Source organism: Bos indicus, chromosome 3 (genome assembly GCF_029378745.1).
Source record: "Bos indicus isolate NIAB-ARS_2022 breed Sahiwal x Tharparkar chromosome 3, NIAB-ARS_B.indTharparkar_mat_pri_1.0, whole genome shotgun sequence".
Taxonomy (NCBI): domain Eukaryota; kingdom Metazoa; phylum Chordata; class Mammalia; order Artiodactyla; family Bovidae; genus Bos; species Bos indicus.
In genome coordinates this window covers 85,222,678-85,239,858 of record NC_091762.1, presented here as the reverse complement: position 1 = coordinate 85,239,858, position 17,181 = coordinate 85,222,678, and the positions used below count along the sequence as shown (strand labels likewise).

Below are 17,181 nucleotides of genomic sequence, written 5' to 3'. Positions count from 1 at the left end.
GCTTTGGGGGTTATTTTTCTGAAAACTATTATCTTCCCAGTTAATGTTTACATTTGCACTTTTACCTATTTTTCTACCTGTAACATAGTTAATCCTATCAGTCCTGAATGTTCATTGGAAGGACTGATGCTGAAGTTGAAATTTCAGTACTTTGGCCACCTGATGTGAAGAACTGACTCACTGGAAAAGACCCTGATTGAAGGTGGGAGGAGAAGGGGATGAAAGAGGATGAGATGATTGAATGGTGTCACTAACTCGATGGACATGAGTTTGAGTAAGCTGCAGGATCTGGTGTTGCACAGGGAAACCTGGTGTGCTGCAGTCCATGGGGTCACAGAGTCAGACACGACTGAGCAACTGAACTGAACCGAACATATTTAATCATACAAAGTCTTAGTCATTGCTAATTTTCTGCTAAGTTCTTATTACTTCTAAAATTAAGATTCCATATAAATTAGATGTAAAATAATGTATCTTTATTCCTTTGTAAAGGCAAATAGGAAACAAAAGGAGGTGAAATATCTGTGAAGCCAATACAACGTGGCAGAAATTTCCAGCTTCATTCAAATACAAGCACCCCTGGAAAGGGCAACACCATTTATAGCTGGAATATGGAAAAAGTGATTCACATCTCATGCTTTCCTGAAAGATGGGAATGGAGGTTTTCCCTTTCCCAGCTGCCTGCAGCTGAGGTGCTGACACATAACCTGCTCTCCATCTGTCGCTTTCCCTTTCCAAGGCTCTGACTCTACAGCTGGAGAAACAAAGCAGCAGGAATGGGAAATTTGTTTCTTTGCAGCGCAGCTGTGGCAGCAGAGACAAACAGGGTCCTGGAATTACCACGAGAGCCTTGGATGCCATGCTAAGGGCTTGGGCTTTCAGTTCAGTTCAGTCTCTCAGTCGAGTCTGACTCTTTGCCACACCATGGACTGCAGCACGCCACGCCTCCCTGTCCATCACCAACTCCCGGAGTTCACTCAGACTCACGTCCATCGAGTCAGTGATGCCATCAAACCATGTCATCCTTTGTTGGCCCCTTCTACTCCTGATTTCAGTCTTTCCCAGCATCAGGGTCTTTTCAAATGAGTCAGTTTCTTCACATCAGGTAGCCAAAGGATTGGAGTTTCAGCTTCAATATCTGTCCTTCCAATGAACACTCAGGACTGATCTCCTTTAGGATGGACTGGTTAGATCTCCTTGCAGTCCAAGGGGCTCTCAAGAGTCTTCTCCAACACCGCAGTTCAAAAGCATCAATTCTTGGGTGCTCAGCTTTCTTTATAGTCCAACTCTTACATCCATACATGACCACTGGAAAAACCGTAGCATTGACTAGATGGACATTTTTTAGCAAAGTAATATCTCTGCTTTTTAATATGCTGTCTAGGTTAGTCATGACTTTCCTTCCAAGGAGTAAGCGTCTTTTAATTTCATGGCTACAATCACCATCTGCAGTGATTTTGGAGCCCAGAAAAATAAAGACAGCCACTGTTTCTACCATTTCCCCATCTGTTTGCCATGAAGTGATGGGACTGGATGCCATGATCTTAGTTTTCTGAATGTTGAGCTTTAAGCCAATTTTTTCACTCTCCTCTTTCACTTTCATCAAGAGGCTCTTTAGTTCTTCCTCATATTCTGCCATAAGGGTGGTGTCATCTGCATATCTGAGGTTATTGATATTTTTCCTGGCAATCTTGATTCCAGCTTGTGCTTCATCTAGCCCAGCATTTCTCATGATGTACTCTGCATATAAGTTAAATAAGCAGGGTGACAATATACAGCCTTGACATACTCCTTTTCCTATTTGGAACCAGTCTGTTGTTCCATGTCCAGTTCTAACTGTTGCTTCCTTACCTGCATACAGATTTCTCAAGAGGCAGCTCAGGTGGTCTGATATTCCCATCTCTTGAAGAATTTTCCACAGTTTATTGTGATCCACACAGTCAAAGGCTTTGGCATCGTCAATAAAGCAGAAATGTTTTTCTGGATCTCTCTTGCTTTTTCGATGATTCAGCGGATGTTGGCAATTTGATCTCTGGTTCCTCTGCCTTTTCTAAAACCAGCTTGAACATTTGGAAGTTCACAGTTCATGTATTGTTGAAGCCTGGCTTGGAGAATTTTGAGCATGACTTTACTAGTGTGTGAGATGAGTGCAATTGCGCGGTAGTTTGAGCATTCTCTGGCATTGCCTTTCTTTGGGATTGGAATGATAACTGACCTTTTCCAGTCCTGTGGCTACTACTGAGTTTTCCAAATTTGCTGGCATATGAATGCAGCACTTTCACAGCATCATCTTTCAGGATTTGAAATAGTTCAACTGGAATTCCATCTCCTCCACTAGCTTTGTTCATAGTGATACTTCCTAAGGCCCACTTGACTTTACATTCCAGGATGTTGGCTCTAGGTGAGTGATCACACCATCGTGATTATCTGGGTCATGAAGATATTTTTTGTACAGTTCTTCTGTGTGTTCTTGCCTCCTCTTCTTAATATCGTCTGCTTCTTTTAGGTCTATACCATTTCTGTCCTTTATTGTCCTGTGGAAATGGAGAGACATGGAGAGCTCTATCTGGGGAATCATATGCTCACCTCTGAGATTTGAAGATAACAAATCTGGAGACAGACTTTTGGAGGGCTAGTTCTGCACCAGTGGTCAGCATCTTCCCAGTCCAAGACACTGGGTGCCAACACTGCTTCCCTAGTCCTTGATGGCATGGTTCTTGCCCATCTTTGCATCTGCCCAATAATCTCACCTACTCCATTGGGTACCTCTCTATGCTCCAAACAAATCACTCCATGTCCCCCACATCTGTATTCCTATGTTCTATTCTCATGATTCAAGAAATCCTTTACTCTCGTTCTCTACCTGACAGATTCAGTTCCAGTTCTAGAGGTTAGTATTTCTAAACAGATTGAGCTTCTCCCTGAAAAAGGTAATGAAGAAATTATATAATGCCTCTTTAGGAATGAATTTCTCAAACTTTTCCTTCATTAATAAGAGGAATGAGTGCTTGAATTTGTGAGTGAGTGAGGAAAGGTTGGAGAGAGAGAAAATGAATCCATTTTAATAGTCTATCTTCTGAATTTTCTATAAAAATATATTACTCTCATAATTTGAAAAAATAAATATATTAAACATTTTCACCCCAGTATTCTGATAATTATATTCATTTTTTTCAGGCAGCTCAAATATCCCAATATAGGTAGGCTTGCATACTCTTAGCCTACATGAGGCTTTTTATCTTAGTCTGGATTCCTTAAGTCTCAGATCCAGATAAAAGCTTTCTTAGAAAGGTTTATTAGAGAGTACTGTCTTGAGGAAGCAGAAGAGGGGAAAAGGGAAGTGGGGATGGGAAGAAAGAAAGTCAAGTGTGAGGAAGGCATTACTGTTCCCAACCCCGTCCCTGGTCTTTGGAGAGATCCTATGGAAGTATTTCCTCTCCATGCAAACCAGATACGGAGGAAAAGAGAGAATGATCCCACTGGTGCAGTTCATCTCACAGGGGCAACTGTCTCAGAAGTACAACTTGCATTACCCAGCCCCTTGGCAACCTCAAGGAAGCCAGCTCCCAGCAGTAGCTGGGTTGTGAGTCACTGGACAGTGGAAGGAGCCCACTGGGGGAGCTGAGCCACAGCGAGCCAGCACATAAGCATCACTCAGAAGCTCAGAGCTCTGTGTTGTTCCCTATCTCCACAGCAACAAGGAAGCCACAAAACAGGAGCTGTCGCGTTAACATGAGAGGCTGGAAACAGGTGGAGTACCATGACAACCTAGCCCTGCCCCCAAGGTGGCCACAGAACTGGAAATCAATGCTTCCTTCTTCAGCTTTTAAGAATACAGTTGTGGCAGGTGATTCTCCTAGAGGGCCATCAGTAGCATCAAGCAGAAAACCATATGGAGTGATTACAAACTGGGTTCAGTAGAACACTGATGAAAATAGAAAAGATTAAATAGCAGCTTTACAAATTGTTGGTTTTGTGAACTAGGCAAGTTTTGAAAATTGACTGATTAGTGCAGGCCAGGCTGTTACTGTAGGAGAAAAGCCCCCAAATCTCAGGTATTTCCTGCCCTCTGTGGACCCCACCAACCTCCACATGCAGCTTCCCAAGTCACTTCCCTTGTTTCCCATAAGCCAGTGGTCAGAGGAAAAAGCATGGACGGTCTCACACAGGGGTCTTAAAAGGCAAGCCTAGGAAGGGGTACACACTTCTCTCATTCCATTGGCCGGAACTCCATCAGATTGCCATTCTCATCAGCGAGTGAGATGAGGAAGTGTCGGCTGGCTCATGCCCATGAATAAGAGGAAACAAGTTCAGTGAAAGCTACTTTGTTTCTGCCAGAAGTGCCTACTTGGTCCCAGGCTTTGGGTAATGCACTGAAAAGAAAGCAGTTACAACACAGATGTGGCCTCCCTTGGGAAGCCAAAAGTATGAAGAAAAATCAAGAGCTTCAACAACTAATCACGAACACATGTATTAAACAATACCATTGCAAATGTGATGAGAGCAGAGGGTGCAAGGGGTAATTTAACAATTATTATGACATAGGTAACACGGAACTAGATGCATAAAAATCAACCAAGTTAAGCTAGAAAGATGTGTATGTATGTCTATGTGTGTGTGTGTCCCTGACAGAGATATTCACAGGAGGCATTCCAGGGTGCAGCAATAACCTATGTCAGGGTTATTCTTTGGTGGAATAACCTAATTTGCTGCATTACTGAGTTAGCAAATAAGAGTGCCCAGTATGTGCCAGAAAGTGTTAGTTGCTCAGGAATGTCCAACTCTTTGCGACCCCATGGACTGTAGCCCACCAGGCTCCTCTGTCCATGAAATTCTCCGGGCAAGAATACTGGAGTGGCTTGCCATTTCCTTCTCCATGGGATGTATTCTGCAAGTCTCTGTAGAGATAAGGCAAAACCCCACAGTCTACTGCCATTGCCTCGGATAACTTATTTTGATCCATCAAGAACAAGACCTCACAAATAATCTCATAAATAATCTATGTTTGGCATGATTTCAAATGTGAAATAGGCCTTTTTAGACACTAAGTAATGCTCCTCCTTCCATTTCTTAAACCAACGATTAAGCCCACAGCCAGGATGTCAGTCCACCACTTCACTCAAAGGCCCAGGTTTACCCTACTGAGAACAGGCTGAAGATTTAAATATCTGCCATCCTCAGGGCCCCTTTTAAGGAAATCACTCCAAGCACATCGTGCATGACATTTCAATGATAGCCACAGTGCTACCCTGCTACCCTCCTCAGACTGCTTGGATCAGGGCTCAGAGCATGAGCTCAGAGCCTCAAAGCTAAAGTGGCAAAAAACTTCTCAATTTTTTCCATTTACAGTCATGGTAGTTTTAATAGTAAGAGTAGTATCAATATTTTATAGTAAGAATTGATATCAAACTTAACCAATTAGACTTTCTCTCTTAGTATGATAAAAGCTAGATTCCTATTTCTTGGGGTTTCCCCAGTGGCTCAGTGGTATAGAATCCACTTGTCAAGGCAGCAGACATGGGTTCGATCCCTGGATTGGGAAGATCCCCTGGAAAAGGAAATGGCAACCTTGTCCAGTACTCCTGCCTGGAAAATTCCAGGACAGAGAAGCCTGGCAGATTATTGTCCATGGGGTCACAAAAGAGTCAGACACAACTTAGTGACTAAACAACAATCATTTATTTGAGAATAAAATTTAGAGACTGTGCACTGTTTAAAAAAACAAAAACAAAAACAAAAACAAGCCTTGTACACAACGAGGCCTCTTATATTGTTCTGGGTGGGTAATAATTTACAAAAATAAAAAAGGATATGATTAGGAATAGAAATTTTGTAGCTGTGGTCTAATGAGACAAGTCTACAAGCAGGACCTGAACATAAACAGAGCAAGTGAGGCTTTCCCTGCAGGAAGGAGGGCTGGCAGTTTCCAAGATGTCTAGTAATCTAGTTTTGCATTTTGGGTTGGTTCCTGCTCTGTGCTCTAATCCCTGGAGCCATCCTTAAATTTTTAATAAAAGTCTGTTGCATATAACTTCCTTGTGTCAGTGATGCTTTCGAGAATGAAGGAGAAAACTCCCATCAATGAATGAGACAGATGGGAGAGAGGCAGCAGGACAGCCACAAGAGACAAAAATGTGAGCTGGTCGATCAAGAAGCCGAAATTCACAGCAAGAGGCTCCAAGAGATCATTGGGTGAGTGTCATGAATCCTCTTCAATCTTCTTGAGGGCACTGGATTGCCCATTACAGAGGGAAGTGCTGCTCCAGGTCACTGTATCTGGTCATAAAAGTAAAAAGTAGCCTGCAGAAGGCCAATACACAGGGTCTATCAAGGTCAACATCACAGGCTTCTATTCAGGTCCGGCTGATATCAAACCTGCATGTTTTCATACAGCTGTGAAGAAGGATACTGATTACTCGGCTTCATAATAACACTTAAGTTCTTTGAGCAACCAAATAAGCAGACAGAAATATGTTGCCTCTGTTCTCCTCATCTTCTTATTTCCAAATGTATATGCTGTTGGTTGCTTATAGGTTGTCGTTTCTTTTTTCTGTAAAGAAATGAAAAAAATGCATCTTAAAAGCAGCCATGAAGCTTTTCTGTAATAACCTAGAAATCTATCAGTTTTATAGACAACCTGACTGATAACATATTGTCCAACATTGTTGTTTCCTATTCTTTTCTTCCTTTTTTTTTCCTGTCTTTTGTGTTTTTTTTTTTCTTTTTGCTCCCTGAAAATAGCACAATATGGAGTGATGTTTTAATTTATTATTATGAGAGGGACAGCAACTGGTTTTTAATGGTTACAGAATGGTGACTCGCAGCCCTGGCCCAGCTGCTGTCACCAGCGTGCCGCAGCAGACTCACAGCATCTTGTCTCCAGCACACATCAGTGCTCCCGCCGGCTGCCTCCCTCCCTCCCAGTGGACGGGCCACCACCTGCTGCTGGCACGGTGCCGGCCCTTTGGGGAACAAATGTTCTCTGGCTGCTGGGTGACAGGACAGGGCAGACGCCGGATTTCAAGGAAACCAGGGAAATGCGCCCTGGGGCTCGTTGCCCCTACTCGTCCACCCATCTGCCTTCCCTGGCTGGCACAGATCTCCCTAATCAGGGCCATAGGAGAACGGGCTTTTTCAGACCGTGATCTAGATGGCTCTGTCTCCTTTTCCCTACCAGTCTCCCTTTGGGCTATAATGGCCATTTATTTATTCAGGCCACAAGCATTTTCCGAGCCTCTGTTCCATGCCAGGCAATTTGCTAAGTGCTAAGAATATAGACCTGAACAACTCAATCTCTCACCTTGAGAAGGTCATAGTTTAGTGGGCTAGACAAGACATACAAACCAATAAATTACAATACAGCACTGAGAGCGTAGGAGCAGAGTTAAAAATCAAGTGCACAAAAGAAGCAGCATTAAAGTATCACACAGGCATGAAGCTTGTGGACTTGGAAGACTTAGCCTCGGGGAAATCCAGCTGCCTGTTTGCTTTTGGACAGTTCATTTAAGGTCTTTAAGGCCCAATGATTCATTGGTATAAGGTTATGTGAAATAATGCAGTGAAGCACTGTAACAGGGCGTGTGATAAACACTCAATAAATCTGGACCACTGTTACCCAGCACACTTTGTATTCAAATACCTCTCCCAGAGCTGTAGGGTCCCAGCCACTGCATCCAGGCAGGAGTTTTGGAAGCAGAGAAGGGATGAGGGGAGAGGAGGGCAGCTAGTGGACTTCAAAGCTTAGAGCTGAAGAAGATTCCCAATGAGCCATGTCCAGGGACTGAAGCTGGAGTACAAAGCCAAGTGACAGATCAGATCTGCCTGGACTATCAGGCAGGAGGGGCTATAGTGAAAGAAACTAAATCCAGGGCAACAGGACAGAAATTGGAGGTATCAGGCAAAACCCAATCAGAAGAGAGAACACAATGCAGAGTGACAGTCTGGAGTACCGGAATCTTGAAAAGGCTGGAAAACTCTACTCAGCTGAGATGGTGTTTGATCTTGGTCTTGAAAGATGAGGAGGAAATTGCAAGAAAGAGAGGCAAGGGAAGGGATGTCCTGAGAGGCATGTCTTGAAAGGGGAAACAGCGTGGGCAAATGCACATTGATGTCCGAAGTGAAGAGTGAGAAAGTCAAGTAGCTGGGACCTTGAGTGCCTAGAACACAGTGAGAGGAGGTGAGGCTGGAGACTGTCAGGCGCTGAGGCATGAAAGGCCTGGAGTGCCAGGCCAGGGAAACTAGTCTCATCCTGGAGGCCCACACGGGTGCCTGTCAGAGTCACCAGTCCAGCTCTGACAAGCTGCCAATGCATGGGGCAATTCTCAGTTAATTGGTCTTGAGTAAGACATGGTCATGAGTGTTTTTAACATCTCCCCAGGTGATTCCTGGAGAAGGCAATGGCACCCCACTCCAGTGCTCTTGCCTGGAAAATCCCATGGATGGAGGAGCCTGGTAGGCTGCAGTCCATGGGGTCACAAAGAGTTGGACACGACTGAGCGATTTCACTTTCACTTTTCACTTTCATGCATGGGAGAAGGAAATGGCAACCCACTCCAGTGTTCTGGCCTGGAGAATCCCAGGGACGGCAGAGCCTGGTGGGCTGCCGTCTATCAGGTCGCACAGAGTTGGACACGACTGAAGTGACTTAGCAGCTTAGCAGGTGATTCCAGTGTGCCTCCAGGGCTGCAAATCACTGCTGCAGGCAATCAGAAGTCAATGGAGAGACTCTCTTCACTTTTGAATGCTATGAAGCTAAAAGATTCATTTAATTTCAACCAACATTATCAACAGCGACTGGGTGCCAGTCCCTTGCTAACCTTGCAGATATGGAGATGCAGAGGTCAGGGTCCACTGCTCTGTTTGGCTCTTTGGAGTTTATGAATCACATTCACCTTCACTGTCTTATCTGGCCTGGGCATGGAGAGGGAATGTGGTTGCTGCCCTTCAGGGGAAGCAGTGTGCATAATCCACTCGGTCATTGTGGGCCCTACCCTGAGGTCTGGCACTGGGCCGCAGTGGGGAAAATGAATTGAGCAATCTTTTCTAGAGCAAAATCAATAGCTTCAGAACAGCCAGCCACACCAGCAGCTGGGGCGGGTGGGTGGGAGGAGGGGGTCGCGGGGGAGAGGGGGAAGGAGCTCCAGGGAGAAAACAAGGACACTGCAAGGAGAGGACAGGAGAAAAAGAGGCGTTGTGGAGGGAGGAAGGAAAGGAGGGCCAAGGGGAGTGGGTTAGGGGGATAAGAGGTGGTTCACGAGAGAATTTAGGCAAAACCACTGTAACCCTCTTGTCTTACGCTCTCTCCACTGCTCAGAACCCTGAGTGTAGAGATAGGTATGTGCAATGAGAGGGAGAAACTGGCACATTGCAAGTTCCTGTCCCTGTGCTGAGTATTTTGAATATATTCATACAAGGTAATACTTGCCAATCACTAATTCCACAAATGAGAAGACAGAAATCCTAAAGGTCACTACACTACCAAGCTCATATGTGATGGAGTCATTTATCCCCTTAGAGGCATAAAAGAGAAAAGGATGGGGGAGCTGCTCTGTAAGAAGAGACACTTCAGAAATCACTTTTTTTCCGCCCTCAGCCCACCTAGCTTCCACAGATCTTCAGTCTACTTGGAAACTTGTCCATTACAGTTGTACAAAGCAGATGAAAGAGAAAAGGAAACCTCCCAGGCAATTGCACAGAACACTTTCTTAGGATTGTCAGGCACGCATCATCCTGAGAGGCCGTGGGAGGGACAATGGCTTTCCCTGCTGAGGCTGAAAGGCCTGCAGGAAGGGGAATGAGCTCACTGCTGCCCACTAGAGTGAAAAAGCCTCTCTGGAAAACAGCCGTGCTGGAAAATCACCTGCCCGGTGATCAGGCCTCTAGGGACTGCTTAGATATATGCCCAACTCATACTAGGTCAGCAAAGGGAGAATTTATTGGAAGGATAATGGGGTTATTTCACATGGATGGAAGTGTTGGGCCAAATGGCAGGAACGTGTGCTTGTAGCTGGGCCGTGGGGCAGCTGGACTCAGGGATATGAACCAGAAGGAAGTGTCTCCTCTCTTTTCTGCACCTCCCTGGTTTTGCACTGTTAGTTTCCTTGTAAATCACTGCAGACTGCCTTCTGCTGCAAGGTGAAAAACACAGCCACCAACAGGTCCTACCTCCAGAGAAGTAAGTTTATAACTTGAAAAAAGTTCCAGGGGAAGGCATATATGGAGAATTCTGCTTGGTTGAGAGTGGGGTGGTGCCTACCCCTTTACCAAACAACTGTGTCTACAGGAAAAGCGTTATGTTCAATGGTATGGCAACCCCAACTAGATCCCTGTGAAAAGAGGGGAGTACCACCAGAAGAAGGGAGAGGACTTAGGATTTTACACTCTATCTCACCAACAGAAATAAGACCCCTCAACAAAGGCAGAGAGAGATTTTGACAATGGGAAGATTTGCAACACATAGGGTGCCTGCGTGATCAGCTGTTTCAGTCATGTCCAACTGAGACCCTATGGACCATAGCCCACCAGGCTCCTCTGTCCGTGGGACTTTTTCTGGCAAGAATACTGGAGTGGGTTGCTGTCTCTTCCTCCAGGGGATCTCTCCCTGACCTAGGGATCAATCCCTCATCTCCTGTACTTCCGGCAGATCCTTTACTGCTGAGCCACCAGGGAAGCCCTTTCGACACATTATTTACATGCAAGAACAATTTATATGCAAGCCTGAGAGGTGGATAAGATCCCCCACCACTAGTCCTTAAAGTTCTCACAGTAACAGTGTGGCAGATCATCATGCTCCTTTCCTTACTAGACACACAGTCAGGGTGTATTTCCCACATTACTTGTGGTTAGCAATGGTCATGTGATTGACTTATAACTACTGGAAAATGGTGTGTCATTTCCAGACCTGCTCCATTAAAATGTTCTCATGCAATCCTCTGTGTGCTTCTCCCCTTTCAGCTGAATGGAACTGAGATGGCCCCCCAGGTAACTGGGAGGCCATGTGTTTAAAATTGTAGAACCACAGATGGAAGGAGCCTGGCTCCCTGAATCACGGCTTAAAGAGACCCACTAACCGCAAGCACACATGATGGGCTCTCAGATTAGGGGGAAAAAACACTTATATAGTGTTAAGCATTAAATTTTGGAGGTTTACTTATTACACATGTTATATCTGCCTTCATTAATAAAGTTAGTAAGCATTGCATTAACTGGAATTAACTACTCTGAGTCCTGGCTCTGTGGTAAACTTGCTAGATGACTTAGAGAAAATCACTTTATCTCTCCAAGTCTTCCTATCCATTATACCACCATTGCAGGACTTTTCATTAATGAATAGAGATAATGCATATGAACAAATGTGAATGCTAAATTACAACTTCAGGATGGAATATTACGAACTTGTCTCTATATTGCCATTTCTCAAGTATGCTAAGATTTAATTTTAGTGGTTTAAAGAGCTTTCAAGTTTCTCATTGAAAGTCTCCTATTTAATAAAGGAGGCAATATAGGCTATAAGAATATAATTTTTCTGTAGAACTCAATAAAGTTATTTTCACTTTGGATTTTTTAAAATAAGTGGCACTTAAACATTTTTTATTTCCTGAATTAATCAGCATTAGAAGATGAATAGCTTTTCACCACTGATATTACGAAGTTTCACTTATATCTTCTTGAAGAAATCAAGAATGAATTGGAGGAAAAAAAGAGAACTTTTGCCCTTAGTAACTCATAGTTCTGAGCCTTGAACCTGGAACCTCTGTTCCAAGTTGTCCTGCCTCCCCATCACCTTTGGAGGGGGGTTTAATTACTTAAATAATCTTTTATTTTATTTATTTTTAAAGAACTTTTTTTTTTTTGGTTTTTTTTGTTTGTTTGTTTTGTTTTGTTTTTTAATTAATTTTATTTTATTTTTAAACTTTACATAATTGTATTAGTTTTGCCAAATATCAAAATGAATCCGCCACAGGTATACATGTGTTCCCCATCCTGAATTTTCTATTGCAGTATAAGCAGTTAGCAAAGGGCTTCTCAATGGCTCAGACAGTATAGAATCCACCTGCAACACAGGAGACCTGGCTTCAATCCTTGGGTCAGGGAGATCCCCTGGAGAAAGGAAAGGCTATCCACTCCAGTATTCTTGCCTGGAGAACTCCACGGACAGAGGAGCCTGGTAGTCTACAATCCATGAGGTTGAAAAGAATCGGACATAACTGAGCAATTAACACTTTCACTTTTCACTTTCATAAGCCGTGACAAATGTGATAGTTTCAGGTGGACAGCAAAGGGACTCAGCCACACATATACATGTATCTGTTCTCCCCCAGACTCCTCTCCCATCCAGACTGCAAATAACATTGAGCAGAGTTCCCTGTGCAACACAACAGGTCCTTGTTGGCTTGATTCCCCTCTATTGGGCATAGCTATTTCATATCTGCCACTGTGATTACATAGGCTCCCAAGAAACTATGCAGAATAACCCAGTCTCAATCGACCTTTCCTTTTGCCCACACCAGAATGCTCTGAATAAAGATTCATGCATCCTGTTACATCAGTGGTTTTCCAACTGTGCTCTTGCAAGCTCCCTAGGAGCCATTTGTGTTTGAGTTTTGGAGGAGTCTCTGTTGCTCCTCTAACCAAAGCAGCACTGATCTTACCTGTTTAACATACTGAGCTTTAGATAAGATTTTCTTTGAAAAAAGAGCTCCCTCATTTAATAAAAAAACAAGGTTGAAAGCCACTAAATCAAAACTGAACTTGGGTGTTATAACATATGATGGCAAACAAAGCAGATTTATTTTCTAATGCTGTCTGCTACTTATGACTTGGGGTGAGTATTTTTCGCTTTTAGGCCTCATTTTCTTTGTCTGTAAAATGGAAAGTGTAATGCCATCAGAGCTTAGTTTTCTTCCTATTTTGCATTAGAAGATCCACTGGTCAAGGTCATTCGGGGTGTCCACTCAGTATTGCAGATGGAGACAGGGAAGGTAGGATGGACTCCTCTCACTGAAAGGAGGAATGAAGGCCCCAAGAGGGAGGTTTTAACTTTATTTTTAAAAAATATTTGTTGAGCTACAACTGTGTCAGTTCAGTTCAGTTCAGTCGCTCAGTCGTGTCCAACTCTTTGCAACCCCATGAATCGCAGCACACCAGGCCTCCCTGTCCATCACCAACTCCCGGAGTTCACCCAGACTCACATCCATTGAGTCAGTGATGCCATCCAGCCATCTCATCCTCTGTTGTCCCCTTCTCCTCCTGCCCCCAATCCCTCCCAGCATCAGAGTCTTTTCCAAGGAGTCAACCCTTCACATGAGGTGGCCAAAGTACTGGAGTTTCAGCTTTAGCATCAGTCCTTCCAAAGAAATCCCAGGGCTGATCTCCTTCAGAATGGACTGGTTGGATCTCCTTGCAGTCCAAGGGACTCTCAAGAATCTTCTCCAACACCACAGTTCAAAAGCATCAATTCTTCGGTGCTCAGCCTTCTTCACAGTCCAACTCTCACATCCATACACGACCACAGGAAAAACCATAGCCTTGACTAGATGGACCTTTGTTGGCAAAGTAATGTCTCTGCTTTTGAATATGCTATCTAGGTTAGTCATAACTTTCCTTCCAAGGAGTAAGCGTCTTTTAATTTCATGACTGCAGTCACCATCTGCAGTGATTTTGGAGCCCAAAAAAATAAAGTCTGACACTGTTTCCACTGTTTCCCCATCTATTTGCCATGAAGTGATGGGACCAGAAGACATGATCTTCGTTTTCTGAATGTTGAGTTTTAAGCCAACTTTTTCACTGTCCTCTTTCACTTTCATCAAGAGGCTTTTGAGATCCTCTTCACTTTCTGCCATAAGGGTGGTGTCATCTGCATATCTGAGGTTATTGATATTTCTCCCGGAAATCTTGATTCCAGCTTGTGCTTCTTCCAGCCCAGCGTTTCTCATGATGTACTCTGCATATAAGTTAAATAAGCAGGGTGACAATATACAGCGTTGACATACTCCTTTTCCTATTTGGAACCAGTCTGTTGTTCCATGTCCAGTTCTAACTGTTGCTTCCTTACCTGCATACAGATTTCTCAAGAGGCAGGTCAGGTGGTCTGGTATTCCCATCTCTTTCAGAATTTTCCACAGTTTATTGTTATCCACACAGTCAAAGGCTTTGGCATAGTCAATAAAGCAGAAATAGATATTTTTCTGGAACTCTCTTGCTTTTTCGATGATCCAGCGGATGCTGGCAATTTGATCTCTGGTTCCTCTGCCTTTTCTAAAACCAGCTTGAACATTAGGAAGTTCACAGTTCATGTATTGCTGAAGCCTGGCTTGGAGAATTTTGAGCATTACTTTACTCGCGTGTGAGATGAGTGCAATTGTGCGGTAGTTTGAGCATTCTCTGGCATTGCCTTTCTTTGGGATTGGAATGAAATGTACAATTGGAATGTACAACTGTGTACAGCTGTGCAAAGCAGTGAGAGTCCAATGAACCAAGTAGTTGTGGTGCTTACGGTGCCAAATCTGACACTGGTAGACATCAGCACCAAGGAGTAAGGGGGCTGTCAGAGAGAAAGAGAAGGGTGCCAGGAGAAGAGCAAATGGCTCCCTGTTAGGGGGGCCTCCCCCCAAATTCAATAGTTATCTTCTTCACAGAGTCTTAACTCCCTCTCACACTTTCAGCCATTCTTCTGAACCTTTAGTAAAGGCTAGAAAGAACCTAGTCCTTCCTCTAACCATTGATCTTCTCACTCATTTGTCATTTACACAGCATACACACCGAACATCTCCTTTCCCCAACACACAATGCAGAGCCTGAGGACCCAGAGATGAGTTCAATGTGATACCAGCCATCAGTATGCTCACAATCCAGTGGGGACGCATGAAAAACCCTGCAATGAATGTGCTGAGAGCTGGGATGGATGTATGTGCGTGAGGATGGAGGGAGCATGGGTGGTCCTTCATGGCTCCTCAAAGGACTCTGCATCCCTCCTTCCTCCGCTCTCCCACCTCTCTGAAGCTCACCTTATGCTGAATCACCTTATGATGCACCCCCTTGTGCTGAATCAACAAGATCAGGTACAGGCATCCCCAGTGAGGAAACAATGAGGGCACCAGAAGGTCACCACAAATAGGAAGCAGCTATGCTGCTTTGTGATTTAAAGTACTAAATGGTACACTTATTTCCATTAACTGCAATAGAGTGGTGTTCTCATGGGTGAAAATAGTGGGATTTTCATAACATCACTTTGGTCTATCTGGTTACAGAACCTGCTAGGTTTCCTGAGTTTTGAATGTTCTTGTAACATTGAGGAATTCAGAATATTCTGTACTTTATCTTCCTAGCTCCCCTGCACCTGATCTTTTTTAGTTAGAGACAAAGTCCTTATTTTTTAGTCACTTAGTTAAGAAATATTTACTGAGCCCTAGTGCACGGCTGACACTGTGCTTTGTACAGACATGTAAATGAAAAGAAATGAGCCCTGATGCCAGAGACCTAACAGTCTCACAAGAAAACCAGAGTGATTAAATTCAATACGATCAGTGTCACCTGGGAAGTGAGGTCAGTGGACACAGGGAGCACGAAAGAGGGACGCGCCGCCAGCGATGAACTTCTAGAAAAGCTTCCTAGAAGACAAAACCAACCTAGGTCGAGTGAAGAATCATGGCTGATCAAGGAGAGTGGGGTTGGAAGGGTATCCAGACAGAAGGGACTTTGTCTCCCAAAGACGCTGTCCAAAACCAACGTGCTCATACTACTTAGAAACTCAGCATGCTGCATGTATTTTGGAGTCAGACAACTTTTCTCCCAATTTTTTCCTGTCTCTTCATCTACTTTGAGGCATGATTAAGAAGGTGAAATGAGAAAATGGATGATGCGTTTCAAATGGTATCTGACACCAACAAGTTTTCATCAACTTAGAGACATTGGAGAATATGTCTGGGTATGATCAGAGAAGAGCCCCTGAGTGTGTGTCTTTGTAAGACTGAAGACTTGCCTTATCTAATATAATGAACTATCCATCTCCAATTTGTTCCCCCAGAACCACTCATGACCCCTTGTCACCAGCTTCGTGTCCTGGGAGACTGGCCTGTTTGGACTCTAACAGAGAGCTCCCTTGCTGAGTTCTAGCTAGGGCCCACAACAAAGAACATCACAGATCAGACACAAGAGTCAGTTTATGCTCCCTCCTCTGCAGTCATCTTGGGCTGCCACACCCTTGGCAGAAGGGCACAACTCCTGCCAAGTGGCCCTCTCTCTCCATTTTCCATATCTCTAGATCCTGGTAGCAGCCCCCTCCTTTTATCCCTCACATACCAGGATAAAAACAGGCAGTTGCTACGAGCCCCAGGACCTATACTATCTTGTGGTTTCCATACAACAGACCCCCCTCACCTTTGTAAATGAATCTTTGATTCAATTCTTCTATAATCACTTGGTTTGAGTACACTATCTATTCTTTCTGGAACTCTGAACTTGTCGGTCCTACAAGTTCAGTTCAGTTCAGTCGCTCAGTCGTGTCCGACTCTTTGCGACCCCATGAATCGCAGCACGCCAGGCCTCCCTGTCCATCACCAACTCCCGGAGTTCACTCAGACTCACGTCCATTGAGTCAGTGATGCCATCCAGCTATCTCATCCTCTGTCGTCCCCTTCTCTTCCTGCCCCCAATCCCTCCCAGCATCAGAGTCTTTTCCAATGAGTCAAGGAACTCTAAATAAGTGTGTTGACATGGGAATTCATTTTTAGATGCAGAAATAATGAATATATTTTGTTAGGGCTATTTTGACAAGGACATATTGAGGCGTTAAACCAGCTCAGAGCTGCCTGAGAGAGGTGAGGAGGCTCTCTTTCCCCACTAAGCTGAGAAAATTGAGAACAATGTCCAAATTTTATTCATCTTTTAATCCGTAGCCCCAGTATCTAGCTTAGAGACTGAGATACAGAAGGTATGCTCAATATATGTGTGTTGAGTTGGTTTTCACAGAATTGTCAATGGTTGGAAAAGAGGAGGGAGATAAAAGTTATATAACCATACTCAGATGCATATATAAACCACACTTATGACTTTTCACATTTCAAAGGACCTTCACTTTGTCATTCCAATCTTGATTAAAACAGCATTCTTCTGGAGGTCCACAGGAAAAACCCTTCTTCACTGTGTGGGATCAGGACCCAGAACTGGAGATGGGATGGGCGC

The 17,181-nt window shown here is 44.0% G+C and overlaps 1 long non-coding RNA gene across 1 annotated transcript in view; it reads right to left on the bottom strand.

The window, feature by feature from the left end:
• Window positions 1–4,509: 4,509 nt before the first annotated feature.
• LOC139179782 (uncharacterized) overlaps window positions 4,510–17,181 on the bottom strand; it is a 165,365-nt gene continuing 152,693 nt past the window's right edge. Inside the window, exon 3 of the long non-coding RNA XR_011564142.1 lies at window positions 4,510–6,550. This is a non-coding gene — a long non-coding RNA (uncharacterized lncRNA). The remainder of the gene's footprint in view (window positions 6,551–17,181) is intronic.